Below are 10,555 nucleotides of genomic sequence, written 5' to 3' on the forward strand. Positions count from 1 at the left end.
ATAATAGTAAAATTGGGTGAAATGTCTAGTGATGCACCAAGCAACGTAAGCGTATTTTTTGATAGCAATGAGTAAAAGAAAAGTAAATGAATTTCAATGAATAAATGAAAAGTAAATGATTTTCAAGCAGGTTTGGTTTAACAATGTTTGCTTGTTAAACCAAACCTGTTTTGCGTTCGCCCGAAGCCGTCGATGCAGGCAAACTAATAAAAACGCGTAATGCAATTGTAATGTTTGGAAAGACACCAGAAAGACTGAAATTTTCTTTCAGCAACTTTTTTGGTGTGCAATCTAGTTTAAAATTAACACCATAGATTCTTTTCAGAAATAAAACCTCATTTTCAAGTTCTTGTGAGATATCTTTGTCATATTTGTGCTGAAAATGTTGAGCAGCTAACACAAGATTTTCATCATTCAAATATTTAAACATAGAAATTCAAAATGTTTACAAATTTCTTGTAACAACTGAAGTCTTCGCGTGAGGCCGGATCGAATTGAGTCAATGATGACGAAATATACATTGATTACATTAAATACAGCTCGGCATCACCTTGACTTCGCAAATGACGATTAGTTAAAAACTCACATCAAACACCAATACTTCTTGCAACAAATTTTAACTTGTTAAAATCTTATCAAATTGTTCATGCAACCTTTAAATGTCATTAGATAGATTTTCAATGATATCTTTTTCAACATCAAAAGTAGCATGACGTGCCTCAATGATTAGATTTGTCTGATGAACCATTTTGAGTAGCCTCATCCAGATAGACAACATCAAAATGCTTTTAAATTTGGAAATATATACTTGAATAGCATTGAGTTCCATTTTAGCCTAGGCTGTTAAAATGTAGTACCCTAAGTTCATTTAAAGCACTTCTCACTGAATTCAAATCTTGTGCAACTGGTTTGACACCATCAACCAGTGATGAACATCTTGTTTTCGACATTTTATGCAACAAAACAGGATGGTTTTGTTATAAAATTTCCCACCGTTGAGGACTGCTAGTCAAAAATTTTACATTTCCTGAATTGTTCCGAATTATGTCACTGCTTCTTTGCATGATTCAGCACAATCAAAACCAATTAAATTTAATGTGTGATTTCCGCAGCTAGAAAGCATACAGTTCTGATTTTGTTCTATAAAAACCGCTTGCACCCCGTTATACTTTTCAGCCATATTAACACCGTTGTCGTAAGCTTGACATATGCAGGCTTTGAAATCCAGCTTCAAAGTTTTCAATATTACTAGTGTTCGAGCAGCAATTTCTCTTCTAGTTTTTTTTGAGAAATTTTCAAATAAAATAAATCTTTCTTTAACTGAAAAGTTTAAATTGTCGAAAACTTTATACATAACGAATAATCAGAGTAGTTTGCTCCTTGTACGAGCAATATGGAGTAGCATCAACTATTATTGAAAAATATTTTGCTTTCACAATTTCATGGAGGATTGCTGTTTGAACATGTGAACCACAAGCATCAATAAATTCTTCCTGAATTCGTGTTGAAAGATAATGAGCTTGCATTCGCTGCTTACACTGTGGTGATTCTCGAACACGTTTAACATGCTCAGCTTAAAATGGGTATTATTTGCTAAAAAGTTCGATAATATCTCAAATGTTTCCATTCTCTCGATCATCTATTTGTTGATTTGAACCAAAGAGAATAACATCTAGAATACGTTCGAATAATTTTTTCCAATTATTAGTTTCAGTCTTGAGTTTAGATAAAAGTAAATTATTAATTGAAGTTTTGCATAACGTTGATCAACTAGCAGATTACCATACAACATAGATTGTTTTATGGTAAATTAAATTTTCGACGGTATACGATCTTTCAATCTCATCCAGTTTCTACTAATTCCCCATTCGGTAGAACCAGAGAAAAATAATATATTTGTAGCATTTTTGTTCAAAAGTGCGCAATACAAAGATTGTTTTTCAATTCTCCAGTGCAACCAGTCTTATTTGCATGTTTTTCCATTTGCAAGAGTTTTATTTACTAAACGATAGGTAAATGCTTGATGATTATAGTCTTGAACAATATTATTTGGAATTTCAGTAAGTAATCTAAAGAAAAAAGTTCACTTGACTAAAATTGTCCTTTTTGATCATCCCAATGTCAATAAAATTAACCGGATTACCTTGATGAGCCTCATCTGTACCCTCTGAAATTTGAAATAGTTTAGAGCACCCTACGAAATAGAAGACAAAAAGCTGTTAGTGTTGTTTGCTGACTTCCGATTAACATGATCCTGCACTTCATTATAATATAATGTGGTGTCCCAACAAAATCGAAGATTTTGTTGGGACATCACATTTTCAAAATTTGTGTAGATAGCCTTGTGGATTGCTGATTGACATGGGTTTGGGATTTCAATGCCCTCACCAGAAAGCTGGCGGTACACCACTGCTGCTCTGTGGGACGACAGCTTTGAGCATGTAACAAGACGTCTTGCAATGCCTGTTGGGTTATGATTCTTTTTTCTCATTAATGTTGCATTGTCATCCTGCCAAGGATTGTCTGTACTGTTTTCGGATGAGTCCGTGCTACTTTCGGAACAACCAGGTAGCGTTAAGCTGGTAAGTATGGACACAGTCGCTTCCAATGCCCTCTTTCGCTTGGATGGGTGGATGGTAATGGCACTAGCAGGTTTGTTAGTTGAATAACCAATGTGACTTTTACTCTCAATTTGCAGTTTGTAGAGGTTCTCATCCTCTTTGCACAACCATTCGCCTTTCATCTTGGTCATGTCAAACAGTTCATTCAATGAATCAAAGTTTTGTTTTTTTCTGCAGCGTTCGTAGTCTTTCAGAAGTTTTGCTAGTTTTGCATAAATGGCTAGATCAGATAAATGCGGGAAGTTCAACGTTTTGCTCTATAGGTCTTTAAGCTCTACAACAATTAAAAAGATCCTTTCTCTCCGTTCTTTAGCAGTGGATTCAAGAAATTTGAAACGTCTTAAAACGTGACTTTTCAGGAGAATGCGACTCCGTTCGCTCAAGGGTGCTTTATAAATTGCCGCGTTGCCTCTTCTTGATGGGGCTTGAAACTGGATTAAGTACTTTGTCCAGGTTTCCTTGCTCTTCTCCGTGTTAGAAGAGCTCTTCTTGAACGACATGTTGTCTTCTACTCAGCAACTGAAATAGGAATGGGCTTAAGCTCAATATTAATTTTTTTTTGTTGTTGTTATTTAGGTGCCCCAAGAAGACCTAACGGTCTTGTCACAGAGCACCTGCCAAAGTGCATTTAATTAGAAAGTTTACGCCTCCTTTCTTACCGTGACGTGAATATACGTCCAGAGTTCGCTTTGAACCTCTATCTCCTGCTTCTAAAGCAAACGCTCTAACCACTGCGCCACGGCCGCCTAAATCAATTACATAACAAAATAAAGAAACTATCATTAAGTTTTCAATTTGTACTTTTATTGATAATATACTTTATTTCAAAACAAGCAAAAAACAATTATAGAAAATGAAAAAGGCAGACACTAATAAAATATGATATGCTCAATTATATTTTGCGAAAGAGTTAAATGTAACTTACCAAATAATATAAGGATCTCTTTATACTTAAACTACAGAGAATGCACAATAATTAAAATAAGACAATAACAATGTTGACACCAAATTAAGATAATTAAAACTTTACTACCCGCTTTGAACACCTCGCTTATATGTATTAGTTTATAGCAGACTGCAAAACAGCTGAAGAAAATTTTAGAACTTTACTGAAGCTCCCCGAACAATTACGTGACGTCACTGTCTTGGCTGACGGCATACAGCGTTATACGATGTACTGGAAAATTCTACATTTCTCTGCTACATAATATATTTCTGGAAAATTCTATTCATTTCTCTGCTACATAAATTATTGTACACGTCAGTTTCATGACTTATGTGATATAGAGTATATTAATATATATATATATATATATATATATATATATATATATATATATATATTTATATATATATATATATATATATATATATATATATATATATATATATATATATATATATATATATATATATATATATATATATATATATATATATATATATTTTAGGGTGGGTCGAATTTTTTTTTATAAAACATAGAAATAAAGTTACATTTTGTTGTCTCTATTAATGATATATATATAAAAAATGTAATAAAAATTTGATTTAGTTTTGCCAACTTTAACTTGAATTTTACTATGTCAGGTCAAAATGATGCTATTTTACAACAGTCGTATGATTGCAGGATAAAAGCATTAATATTTGGATTTTTTGATAATTCATGTTAATAATATTATATTTAAAGTATACGGAAATTTGCAAAAGTTTAGAGCACCCTACGAAATAGAAGACAAAAAGCTGTTAGTGTTGTTTGTTGACTTCCGATTAACATGATCCTGCACTTCATTATAATATAAATACTTGTATATATAACGTTTAAATTACGTTGTTTGTTTTTTTGTTTTAGTTTAATTAGTTAAAATTGAAAATAAAAATGGCTACTGTTTAAACACGAATTGAACTGAAGATGGTATGCTTGGACAACCTAGACCATTCCAAACAAATCAACTGCCAACTTCTGCTGATGTTTTTAAAGCATATGACTATTTAATAAAAAATAACTATTGCGCAAGTGTTACTGAAAGAGCAACAGTCATAGATAATGAAACTAAAGCACTGTACAACAAAGCAAGTATTTCTACCATTGCAATCAGCAGCTTATTTATTCGCATTAAGATACTTATTAGCAAAGTACATGAGCTTGGTAAATACTCTGATGGCAAGAAGTCCTCTGCAACATTTAAATCAAGTTTACAGATGTTAGACTAACTATTCGATATTGGTCTGTGTTTTAATAATGGTGTTCGAGAAGGTCAGCTTATTCGTGTCCACTGCCAAAAAAATTTACCACCTGAAGGGAGTTCTCATTAAATCAAAAAACGGTACGCAAGATGGTAATAAGAAAAGTAGACAAAGAAGAAACAATTAAGCTACAGAAGAGAGAAAAAAGAGGAAGTAAAACATGCAATTTACCGATTACAGATATGAAATTGAAGTTTGATAAAGAACTTAATCCAAATAAAACATATTGCAGTAATAATGAACAGCCAAAGTCGGATAAAGAGCTTTTTCCAATTAATATATCAAATGATAAAGTGATGTCAAGTTATGAAGTGATGTCAAGTGATGAAGAGATCAAGGTTTACAACACTAAACAATATCCTGAGTTGTGTAAGGCTATGGATAGGTGTAAAATCAGTAACAGGGATGCTTGCCTAATAGCAAATGCCGTACTAAAAGATTTAAATCTTATAACACCAAAGGATGCTATTGAACCAGCAAAGCTTCGTCGTCAGAGAAATATGCGGAGGAAAAAAGGAAGATAAAAAGCATGCTGCTGAGGTCCAAAAAGTACTTTGCATCGGATTTGATGGGAAGCAGGATACCCCTTTTATTAAAACAAGTGGCGTCCAGCGTTTCAAAGAAGAACATTATGTGATAGTGTCATTTCTGCAAAACAAATATGTCTATCATATCAGGCCACAAATTAATAAAGCTGTTAATATTGCGCAAGAGATATTATTGAGCATCAACAACATCAAATCAGCAGACACTTTAGCAGCAGTTGTTTGCGATGGTCTTGTGAATAAAAAAGGTCAACATAGTAGAGTAATCAGAAAATTAGAAGAAGGTCTTGGGAGAACATTGCAATGTTTGGTCTACTTGTTACATGCAAATGAACTACATTTTATAAAATATTTCTCTGTTCTGGATGGTGGAAGTTCAACAGGTCCAACTATTTTACCAGGCAGAATAGACATTGCACTAGATTTTGATCTAAAAGATTTAGTTATTGTGAACTTTAAACATATACCTGGTAAAGTTGAGGATGTAAGTGTTGATGTTAAGAAAAATTCAAGCTTTGATCAGATATACCTTCTAAAAGCTTGCTTGGCTGTTCAGCAGGGATACACTGCTTGTGATCAAATGTTGTTCCTCTAGACTGCTATTCCAGGAAATCTTAACCATGCAAGGTGGCTAACAAAGACCAATCGTATTTTACGTTTGTATATGTCTAATGAAAATCCTTCAAAATCATTGAATAGAATTACAAGATTTGTCGTAAATGTTTATGCGTCATCGTGGTTCAAAATGAAGCGTAATTCTTCCTGCCTTGACGGAGGAAGAAATTTCTTCTATCTTATGAAGCAGTGCTATGAACTAGGGAAAAAAAAACTAGGGAAAGAAAAAACCCTGAAAGAACTAGGGAAAGTGCTATGAACTAGGGAAAGTGTTCTCCGAAGCTGTCGTCTATACTCTCAAAACTATTCAACAAGTGCTTATCAGAGTCTTGCTTTCCAGCCTGCTGGAAAACGGCATCTGTTATCCCTATCTTCAAAAATTCTGGAGAGCGATCTCATTCGTCTAACTACCGTCCTATTAGTCTTCTTCCTATCATAAGCAAGGTTTTTGAATCTTTAATTAACAAACACTTAATTTCTCATCTTGAATCTAATCACTTACTTTCTGACCATCAATATGCATTTCGATCTTCTCGTTCTACAGCTGATTTGCTAACAGTAATAACTGACAGGTTTTATCGTGCATTAGATAAAAGTGGAGAGGTTAAGGCCATCGCTCTCGACATTTCAAAAGCATTTGATAAAGTTTGACATGCTGGTCTTCTCCATAAGCTTTTTTCTTATGGTGTAACCAGCAACATCTTTAAGATCATCGAATCCTTCCTTTCCAATCGTAGCATAAAAGTTGTCCTCAATGGACAACACTCTTCTTCTTATTCTGTAACTTCAGGGGTTCCTCAAGGTTCTATTCTTGGCCCTATACTCTTTTTAATTTACATTAACGATCTTCCAGATATTCTCTCATCTAAGGTGGCATTGTTTGCTGATGATGCTACCATTTATTCTTGTCGTGATAAAAAACCAACACCCTCTGATTGCTTGGAGGGGGCATTTGAGCTTGAAAAAGATCTTACTTCTGCTACAGCATGGGGCTCACAGTGGCTGGTGAACTTTAATTCAGATAAAACTCAACTTTTTTCAGCCAATCGTTATCGCAATAATTTAGATCTTCCTATATTTATGAACAGTGATGTACTCGATGAGTCACCTACTCTTCATCTTCTAGGATTAACTCTTACTTCCAATCTTTCTTGGAAACCATATATCAAATCAGTTGAAAAATTAGCATCTGCTAAGGTTGCATCTCTTTATCGAGCTCGTCACTTTCTTACTTCGGATTCTATTCTCTATCTCTATAAATCTCAAATCCGGCCTTGTATGGAATACTGTTGCCATATCTGGGGCGGATCTTCTAATGATGCCTTTTCTCTTTTAGACAAGGTGCAAAAACGCATTGTAAACATAGTCACAACCATTATCACATCGTCGTAATGTTGCTTCTCTTTCTCTTTTCTACAAATACTATAATGAGCACTGCTCTAAAGAGCTAGCGTCTCTTGTGCCATCTATTATAATTCATTCTCGTGTTACTCGTCATTCAATTAAGTGTCATCCTTTTTCTGTGACTGTTCCTAAGTGCTCCAAAAACGCTTATTTGTCTAGTTTTTTTCTTCGAACATCAGCTCTTTGGAATTCGCTTTCTTTATCTTGCTTTCCTGACTCATATAATTTGCAATCTTTCAAGTCGTCAGTCAATCGTTATTTTGCTCTACAATCTTCATCTTTTCTCTTTCAGTAACTTCCAACTTTAATTAGTGGCTGCATGCAGCCTTGTTGGAAGCGAAGATGTTTTAAAAAAAAAAAAAAAAAAAATGATAGCAACACTAGCCGACATTTTTTATTCAAAAAATATTTTAAAAATATACTTAAAAAAACTGCGAACCAATGTGTCCATGTATATCCAGAGATTCCGATAACCCATAAAATACATAAAATTTTTGTACTATAGAATGCATTGCATCCTATTGGTCAGCTATCTAAAAAAGCAGCTAAAGCACAACAACACAAGAAAATTCTCTAGAGTGTTTTTTATCCTTGGCGTGCTTTATAGAGTACTACTTAATTATGTTTCAGTTTTAATTGGGATGAGAAATCTCCACAAAAAATAGACTGAACCGTTCCTTAAGGAAACCTTTGAAGTTCTAATTGAACCTTTAAATTATCACGATGAAGTCAAAATTATAGGTTTAACGTTGTCTTAAAGTACCAGATCTGCGCTACTCTTTCTTTAACTTTTTATTCTACAATGAAGCTCATTTCAGTATGAAAAGTTAGAGAAAGAACAGCGCAGTCTTCCACCATGTGTAATAAGGTTTATCATGTTTAGGCATAAGCGCTATAAGAAATGGTAAAAGTTAAAAGGAGTGAGAGCGTGTGTTGGGTGTAAAGGCTTTCTTCCAGAAAGTCCTACTTTCAAATATTTCCGTATTTATTTAAATACTTCTTTCCTTTTTTTATTTTTAGGTGCCCCAAGAAGTCCTAACGGTCTTGTCACAGAGCACCGCGGAAGTGCATTTAACCAGGAAGTTCACGCCTCCTTCCTTACCGTGACGCCAAAAAAACCAAAGGTTTGGAATCACTTATGAATTTTAACGATTCTGATATTACTAACCCACCATAGTAATAAGGACATCAAGTTGTTAATTTATTGAACACTCGGGATCAACTACTTTCAACACCTCAGCTGTCTGTATCTCTCTATCCAAAAAATTGAGAGATCAATAGACATCGCATACGATATTTCTAGGTGGTAATGCATAACTTATTTACGTCTAATCACAAGATATAACTAACAGTAAATAACTTTGTAATGAGTAGGCGGTTACAAAATATTCTTCTTCGCCGTTTTTATTGTCTCGGGTTCGTGTTCTGAGCCAGCAAAGAAAATCCCAACGAAAAATGGCGCGGATTCTCCATATGTCCCAGTCATCAGTGTCGAAGACTCTGACCAGAACAGCCGAATCGGGAAGTTATAAATCTCGGAAACGCTCTAGTGAACGAGTGACGTCAGCAGCAACCGATAGGTCACTTCGAAAAACTGTGGTTGCTCATCCAAACATGACTTTGGTCAACATTGCTTCCCAGACACCTACTGGAGTGAGCACCCGGACTGTCAGAGCGTGTCGAATGGCTAGTAGCACTTAGGCTGCTCTCGCCCAAGCCAGCTAAAAAAGCAAAGTTATCGAAGAAGAATGTCAAAGATTGCTTGACATTATATAGCTGTACAGGATCTGTACGGAAGATCAATAGATGAAGGCCATATTTTCTGATGAATCAATTTTAACGCAGTACACGTATTACAACAGGGTAGTTCGGAGACCAAAATATGTGACCCCAACGGTCAAACAAGCCCCAAACACCATGGTACAGGGCAGCTTGTGTGAATCTGGCACAGGTAGTTTTTGGTTTATGTTGAAGAATATGACCACTAATTGGTAAGTTTACCTGGATGTTTTAAGAGAAAAGCTTCCCTCATATATGGCAATACACTCCTACACCAATTTTTCAGCATGGTGGTGCATCCTGCCAACAGACAGAAGCTGTCAGACGCAGGTTGGAGGTAGAAGGGGTCCAGTTGCTTGATCTACGGTCTGGGTCAAGTCCGGACTTAAACCCGATTGAAAAAATGTGCACAATGATGAAGTAGAAGTTTGGTCAAAAACATCTAACGTCAGAGAAAACGGTAATAGATGCTATCAAGCATGTATGGGCTACCAGTATAACACCTGAGTACTGAAAATCTTTACTCTGTTCCATGTTTAATCGATAAGCAGCTGTTTTGAAGACGAAGGAACAGTATACTAAGTATTGAATCACGATACTGAAGTTGTTGTAGTTGTTAATCAATAGTATAAAACGTTTGGCATGTGTTTTTGTGTCATTATAAGTAATTTTTTTATTATTACAATTTTAAATGGAATTCTTAAATGAATAAATAGGGTGATTCCAAACTTTTGGCCACGAGTAGGATATTATAGAAAATTCAACTTGCTCAAAAAACCTTTCCATGATACTTCACGGCGACGACTGTAATAAAATTGTTTGGCTTACTCTAAAAAAGCAAAATGATATATTGCAGTTTATTTTAACGCAAAATTGAAATTCTCCACACAAAAAAAATATGACTTTTGTGATTAAGATTAAAATGATATTTGTCAATTTAATCTATAATTTTGTTATTTTTAATTGACGTTTTTATTTTTTCTTGATAACAGTAAGTAGTTATGAAGAAAAAATATATAGGGGACACCCGGGTTTGAACCGGGGACCTCTCGATCTGCAGTCGAATGCTCTACCACTGAGCTATATCCCCAATGGAATATAAATATTAAAATACTATATATAAACACATAAATACATTTTTTATAAATAAAGTTTATTGACTTGAAATGATTAAATAATATTAAGTACATATAAATAGGTAGACGTTTAAAGCATTGTTATAGACCAACAGCGCCGCATATTACTGAAGTTCTACTTTTCGTGTTATTTTTTGAAATAGTTTTACAAAATAGTTTTTGCTTTGCTAACTTCTTTTAATAAATTTATTACCCTTAAATAGGGAGTTTT

At 34.3% G+C, this 10,555-nt stretch overlaps 1 non-coding gene across 1 annotated transcript; it reads right to left on the reverse strand.

Annotated features, from left to right (window-relative positions):
* Positions 1–10,226: 10,226 nt before the first annotated feature.
* Positions 10,227–10,298, reverse strand: trnac-gca (transfer RNA cysteine (anticodon GCA)). The gene has a single exon. It is a non-coding gene; the product is annotated as a tRNA-Cys (tRNA).
* Between the last annotated feature and the right edge of the window lie 257 nt (positions 10,299–10,555).

The sequence above is a fragment of the Hydra vulgaris genome, chromosome 09 (genome assembly GCF_038396675.1).
Source record: "Hydra vulgaris chromosome 09, alternate assembly HydraT2T_AEP".
Lineage (NCBI taxonomy): Eukaryota > Metazoa > Cnidaria > Hydrozoa > Anthoathecata > Hydridae > Hydra > Hydra vulgaris.